The 7,434-nt window shown below is 45.0% G+C and overlaps 1 long non-coding RNA gene across 1 annotated transcript in view; it reads left to right on the forward strand.

Moving 5' to 3' along the window:
* Nucleotides 1–2,138, forward strand: part of LOC142831301 (uncharacterized) — a 45,245-nt gene extending 43,107 nt beyond the window's left edge. The window contains exon 3 of the long non-coding RNA XR_012907024.2: nt 1,912–2,138. This is a non-coding gene — a long non-coding RNA (uncharacterized LOC142831301). The remainder of the gene's footprint in view (nt 1–1,911) is intronic.
* The last annotated feature ends 5,296 nt before the right edge of the window (nt 2,139–7,434 follow it).

Below are 7,434 nucleotides of genomic sequence, written 5' to 3' on the forward strand. Positions count from 1 at the left end.
GGCTATAGCAGACTCATTAATCTCTAAGGCAGCCCTGGGCAAAATATGGCCCAAAGGCCAAATCCAGCCTGCCAAGCCACTGGATCTGACCCACAGATGCTGCAGGGAGCCCTAGGCAGGCTCCCAGCTTGCCTCACCCCACCTGCTCACCACTCTGAAACTCAGCTGCAGGGTGGTTTTTCTTTAAAGTCCGGAGGGGAGGGGGAAAGCTTTAGGAGCTGCTCCCACCCCCTACACAATCCCATTGCCTGGTTTCTAGCCAGAAACTAGTCAATGGGAGCTACCTGTTTCAATAACAGGCAGCCAGGAAGCACAAGGGGTTCCAGAGCACATGGCTACAGCCTGTGCGGGGGCGGGGTAGGCAGCAGTGTTCCCAGTCACAGGTTTAGGACTCTGTGCATGGAGCTGACTGACTGGATGGGGCTTAGAGGGAACACTGGCTGACAGAGAGGCTGTTTCAAGAATGGGCTGCTGGCTGATAAGTATGCTGACCAGATCCTGCCTCTGGCACTCCAGGTCCTCCCTCCAACCCTCTGCCTCCCCTCCTATCTTCTACTACACATACCCAAATCTTTTGCCCTCTTCCTGTATCCATATCCCCTCCCAGATCTAGCACCCCAATCCCTTGGCCCAGATCACAGTCCCCTCCTGCCCTAGCTCACAACCCAAATCCCTGCACCTCCTCCTGTACCCCAATTCCCTGCCCTAGGTCATATTCCAACCCATTGCACCCTAATCCAGTGCCCCAGGTCACAACTGCCTCCTTCACCCAAAGTCCCTCCCTTACTCCAAGCTCCCTTCTGCATCCAACCTCCATCCCAGACACCCCCGCACCTCCTCCACTAATATCATAGAAAAATGCAGCCCTCAACCACTTTCCAAATTCTTGGAGTGACCCCCCCATCAAACTTATTGCCCATCCCTGCTCTAAGGGCACATCTACAGTGTTGTTTCGAAATAGCAAGGTGAGTATCTGCACAGCAAGCCCATTTTTTCAAAATAATTTTAAAATAACAGGCTTCTTATTCTGGAATAATAAACCCTCATTTCACAAAGAATAACACTTATTTCAGAATTGCTATTTCAAAATAGCAGTAGTGTAGATGCTCCGCTACTGTTATTTTGAAATAGCTCCTCCCCAGGGCTATTCAAAGTCATTACTCACCAGTACTTCCTGGGGCTCTAAATTGAGGTATCGTGTCCATATTAGGGGAGCCTGCCTCGGACTAATTTCAAGGCTTCCCTGTAGTGTGAACATGGTATTTCAAAATAGTTATTTCAGAAGCTATTATTCTGAAATGACTTACTTCAACATACCCTTGTACTGCAGACATACCCCAAGTGAACTTAGTGCCACTACAGGGGTCAGAGCATCACACTCAGAAGTTTGTGTGGATTGCACATGGACTTTAGTGGACTTCGAATTGGACCACATGGACAAGGAGAAAGACATCCTTTGATGTTAGACAGAGCATGATTATAGGAGGGTGGGAATGACCAAAGAGATCTAATTCTGGTGCTGTTGTATAGCTAGGCTAACATGGTATTCATAGGCAGTCAGATGGCTGGAGATTCCAAGGAGGATGGATTTACTGGTGGCTCATTTTTTTGTTATATTCAAAGTCCTGATCAAAGGAGAATTCCTGTATGTGCCAATAGTGCCCAAAGCTGGTTAATCTTCTTATTTGCTGTTCGGAACTTGCCTGTGTCTGCAACAGTGTAAGCTTTAGGCTTCGATTGCTCCTTCTGGAAGGCTCTGGGAGCCTTCACCTCATCCACTGACTGCACACTTTGGGAGTTTACACCTATCATAGAAAATTAGCTAATAGAAACTGGCATTTCTAATATCCCAGGATTCACCTAAGGTCAATTAAAACCCATTTTTGTTCTATTTTTCTGCTTTCTGTGCAGACCTAAGTAGCCCATTGAGTTTCATCAGCAGCACTGAGAACAAGAAGTTTCAGGCTACAATCTGTCTCAAGTTGGGAGATCATCCTGGTTCTTGCCAAGAAGTACCCCCTGCTCCCAGCAGGAACATTTAGCTCTAAAGCTGGGAGCAGGATGCAAAGAGAGAAGAGGCCACAGGACTATAATCCTGTTCCATGTTTCCCTACAGAATAAAACTTTGCTCCTTTGTTCATCTGAGTGGTTCTTGTCTGAGGTGAATATGCACTGGCACAAAGCACAGTTAGAAACCTCAGGCCTAGTCCTCCATAGTGGTGTAAAAACCCACAAGGAGATTTTTAGACCTTGGCAAATAGGAGATGTGGGGGCTTACATATGGATTTTCTGTTTCTGTTTTAAATGGGACTGTTTTCAAATAAGATTGCAACAGAAGGTAAGTCAACACTGCAAAGTGTTTTCAGAAAAACTGCCATTTTCCAAAAAGAAAACCCTCCAGTTACATCCACACTGAAGTTGCATTCTTTCAAAAAAAATTCAAAAGAACAGAGGTAAACATTTCCAACATTGGTAAACCTCTTTCTACGAGGAAGAAGCTTTTTTCCGAAAGAGCTCTTTCAGAAAAAGGCGTGTGTGGATGAGGAAGAGGGAGTTCTGACGAAGGAAGAGGAAAGAGGAAAAAGCACAGGTGTCCTGGTGGCCCCTCCATCCATAGTAATCACAGCTTCAATGCGAGATCGTGTCCATTCAGTGTGGTCGCTATCTTTCGAAAAAGCAAATTGCTTTTTTGATAAGCTTTTGCTGTGTAGATGCTTTCTTTCAGAAGAAGTTATTTTGGAAGGTCTCTTCTTGAAAAGCTTCTTCTGAAAGAAGCCTGCAGTCTAGACATAGCCTGAGAGTATGTCTACACTACAGAGTATTGTTGCAAAACCTGCCATTTTTCTGACAAAACCTGAGTTACTTCCACACTGCAGTCGCATTCTTCTGAAAGTAAATCGAAAGAACAGAGGGGTTTTTCCCGCGTTGGTAATCCTCATTCCATGAGGAAGAAGCCTTCTTCCAAAAGAGTTCTTTCAGAAAAAGGTGTGTATTGAAAGAGGGAGTTTTTTCGAAAGAAGAGGAAAGAGGAAAAAGTACAGGTGCCTTGGTGGCCACTCCTTCCATAGTAATCACAGCTTAAAGGTGAGAGAGTGTCCACTGAGTGTGCAGATCACTTTTTCGATGTGCTTTTGTGTGTTGATGCTCTCTTTTAGAAGAAATTTTTTTGGAAGATCTCTTCCAAAAAAAGGTTCTTCCAAAAAGAAACCTGCAGTCTAGACATTGCCTGAGTGCAAATAAAATCTAATGCCAGCCCATGAAATAGAAGTCTAAATAACAATGCCAAAAATCATTCACCTCCCCTCTATACAAAGCTGAGGTTTAAATGGTCACATTGCACTCAATGGACACACCTTTTCTTGTTCCTTAAAATCAAAGTACACTGTATCAGAAAGAACAGTATACAGCTGTGTCTAGACTGCATCCCTTTTCCGTAAAAGGGATGCAAATTAGACACATCGCAATTGCAAATGAAGCGGGGATTTAAATCCCCCCCGCTTCATTTGCATAAACATGGCTGCCGCTTTTTTCCAGCTCGGAGCTTTGCCAGAAAAAAGCGCCAGTCTAGACGCGGATCTTTCAGAAAATAAAGCCTTTTCTGAAAGATCTCTTATTCCTTATTTTAAGAGGAAAAGACTTTATTTTCTGAAAGATCAGCGTCTAGACTGGCGCTTTTTTCCGGCAAAGCTGAGAGCCGGGAAAAAGCGGCAGCCATGTTTATGCAAATGAAGTGTGGGGGGATTTAAATCCCCGCTTCATTTGCAATTGCGAAGTGTCTAATTTGCATCCCTTTTACGGAAAAGGGATGCAGTCTAGACACAGACTACCTGTTTTATTGTAGCATATGTATACATTTAGATCAATTATCTTTCCCTTTTCCATTATATGTCAGTAAGTTCCTTACTTTATATTTTTTTATCTTTTTGTTAACTCTGCAGTCAGGAAATGAAGATTGGAGATCTAGATAGCAAGAAGGAGAGGTACAACTGTTTAATAATAATAATACAATTATTGAGCTGTTCCTAAACAATTGATGACCCATCAAGCAGAATTATAGTTGTTTTTGAGGACACTCTTGGTAATACTTCACTTGGTTGGCAATTGGTGCAGTATCTTCTGTCTGCAGTCATATATAAACTACCTATCATCTGGGTCCAGAAGTTTTAAAAGACTGCATAAAGGAGAAAGTAGATCACTGATGTTTTGTAATGAAAATAGTTCTGGGAGCTGTGCTTTCACCTCACACTGATTTCAGTGAGGTGTTCAGTGAGGGATGGTAACTTTAGTCTCAGCATTGTTTATTATTTTACTGTTGATCAAATCTGGTGAGAAAGAAGCACCCCATGTATGGAGAGCTGTGCAATTTACTGAGTGACTGTTCATTTTGCTGTCACAAGTGGGTGAAAAATATTATTTAGACATCACAGAATGAGCATTGCTGCTGTAATTCAAAGATGCTTGATAATGATGGATAAAATTGTTTTTTTTTACCGTTGATATATTTCTATTCGATTTGCTGCCTATATAGTGTTTGAGTGACCTTTATGTCAGAACTCCCAAATACTTGATCTTGATGAAATAGTTTTCTAGCCACGTCATGAATCAAGAAGTTTCTGAATTCTGCGCACATATTTGCCTCTTCTAAGTCAAATATTTCTCAGAACTAGCTTTCACAAGACCATCCAGCTCATTCTGCTCTAGCTTTCAAGGATCTATTTTCATATCTAGTTGTTTATAAAAGGGATAGGTCTTTCTTTTTTTTTGGAAGAATGGGGGTATGTCTACACTAACCCGCTAGTTCGAAATAGCGGGGTAATGTATGCATACCGAACTTGCTAATGAAGCCCGGGATTTGAATTTCCCGGGCTTCATTAGCATAAAGCCGGTGCTGCCATTTTTAAAAGCCGGCTTGTTCGAACCCCGTGCCGTGCGGCTACACGCGGCACGGGCTAGATAGTTCGAACTAGCTAGCCATTCCGAACTATCTGTACGCCGGCGCCGGCTTTATGCTAATTCAAATCCCGGGCTTCATTTGCAAGTGCGGTATGCCTACATTACTAGTTCGAACTAGCGGGGTAGTGTAGACATACCCTTGGAAATTTAGAACTGCCAGTTTCGAGCAAGCTGAGCCAGATTCTCAGATAGTATAAATCCACAAAATCCACATAGTTTCTTTGATGTTAATAGAGATATGCCGATTTAGGCAGCTAAGTATCTATCCTGTAGTTTTTTTGTCATTTAGAACCTGCTCCTGTAAATACCTATGCATGTGAGTAATATTGTTCCCTTGAATTTTACCCTTTGGAACCATATTTTCTGGGTAAATAACTATTTTTTTCAATATAAGTAATTTGACCTTGGCTGGCATTTGTATTTTTTGCATCTATAGCTATATGTGTTTTAGAGTCTGTCTGTCTGTGTGTCTGTCTGCAAATCTGTTTGTTCAAGAACTCCTCCTAAACAGTAAGAGCTAGGGCCAACAAATTTGGTATGCAGCTTCCTCTTCTAACTTAAAAGCAAGGTCGGGGGTTGGTTGTGCCAAGAGAACCGGGAGTCCTGGGAAAAGGACTGTTTTCCATGACATGCAAAGGGAAGGGCTGCTGTTCAGAGGGATGCAATATGAGAGTGGCCACTGGGGGCAGCCGCACCACCAAGGGAGTGGCTAGCAGGTCTGGTGCTCCGCCGTCTTGCCTGTGATCACATTGAGTAAGTAGCACCCCTGCCCTAAACCCTATCCCCGCTCCTGGGCCTTGGGCATAGCATCGAATGGCCCCTGGAGGCCGGGGGGGGGGCTGGAGGAGAGAGGAAAGGGCACCTGGCAGCCACAGGAGGAAGGCTGCGGGGAGAGAAAAGGACTCCTGGAAGCCAGGAGGGCTGGGGAAGGGTTGGGAGGGCAAGAGAAAAAGCCGTCTCAGATGGGACCTCCCACCCTGAACCCTCCCCACTCTTTACCCCTCACTCTGGCATGCCGCCCACCCCCAAACTACTGTACCCCCTCACACACTGCCAGCCTCCTGCCCTGAAGGACACAGGCAACCCCGGATAAATCTACTAGTATTAATTTTAAAAACATTGGACCAAATTCTGTCCAGAAATAAATACATTCCTATCTCCCCTTCATAGTCACCTTTGCAGTCATCTGCTATTCTCCATGTGCGTACAAGCTGACTCATTCTGGCTAAGGCTCTATAAGGTTCGTGTGTGCAGTGAGTATTCTGCTACCTCACAAACACTTTGGGAAGTATTGACGCTCTTCATAGGCATACCATCCTCTAAAGTCATGACTTTGGGAGTGCGTTGGGATGCACCATTGCTTTGCTTGTGTGACATTATAACTGCGGTGATTTGAAGGATATAAATGAAGGGAAACTATACTGATTTCAACATTACCTAGGGTTCCCTTTACAACTGCCGTGTGGAACCTTTCCCCCACTCCCTCAGGGTATGTCTACACAGCAAAGTTATTTCGAAATAACAGCCGTTATTTCGAAATAACTATCCTAGTGTCTACACCGCCATTCTGTTATTTTGAAATTAAATTGAAATAGTGGAGGGCTTATTTTGAAATTATAATTAACCTCATTCCATGCTGTATAGACACTTATTTCGAAATAGGGAGCCTCCAGCCTTCCCAGGGTGCCCTGGTGGCCACTCCGGCCTCAGCCATGAACACTCCTCTCCCTCCCTGCCTCCCCGGAGCCCTTAAAAGTGTAGATTCTGGCCACAGTGCCTGTGCCAGTTCCAAGCCTGCCAACCGAGAGTCAGCAGTCACTGCCCTTGACCCAGTGGCCCCAAAACATGAGCCAACAAGCCACTGGCAGCCAGCCCTCCACCGCTCCCCAGGAGCAGTTTGCCAGCTCCCAGGAGCCTGCCAGGGCCTGGAGAAGGTGGGCACATTCCTGGTCCAGGGTAGAGATCATGGACCTTATTGAGGTTTGGGGAGATGCCCCCAACGTCCATGATCTCCACACTAGACGGAGGAACGCGTCCGTCTATGGCAGGATAGCTGCCAGCCTGGCCACCAAAGGCCACATGCGAACCCAGGAGCAGGTTCACATGAAAATCAAATTGGTCCAGCGAGACCCCCAACCCTGAGCTTCCCCTCCCCCTTGCTTTCCTCTTCCAGCTCCCTCCTCCCAGGTCTCCCCCTCCCCTCTCCCACCCTCTCTCTTCCCCTCTCCTGCCTCCTTTACTCATTTTCACCAGAGTTTCATTCTTCTCCCCCCCCCCCCCCAGTTTTGTGAAATAAAGAGAGTTTGTGTTCATGAAAATGTGTGTATTCTATTTGTTATCAGGAAGGGGGGTTAGATAAATATGTCAACAATGTGATATTGTTACAAAAAAAATGCCAACATAATTCGGGGCTGTATCAATAGGAGTGTTGTGAGACAAGAGAATAATTCTTCAGCTCTGCTCTACCAGGTGAGTGATCGT

The sequence above is a fragment of the Pelodiscus sinensis genome, chromosome 13 (assembly GCF_052426305.1).
Source record: "Pelodiscus sinensis isolate ZL-2025 chromosome 13, ASM5242630v1, whole genome shotgun sequence".
NCBI lineage: Eukaryota > Metazoa > Chordata > Testudines > Trionychidae > Pelodiscus > Pelodiscus sinensis.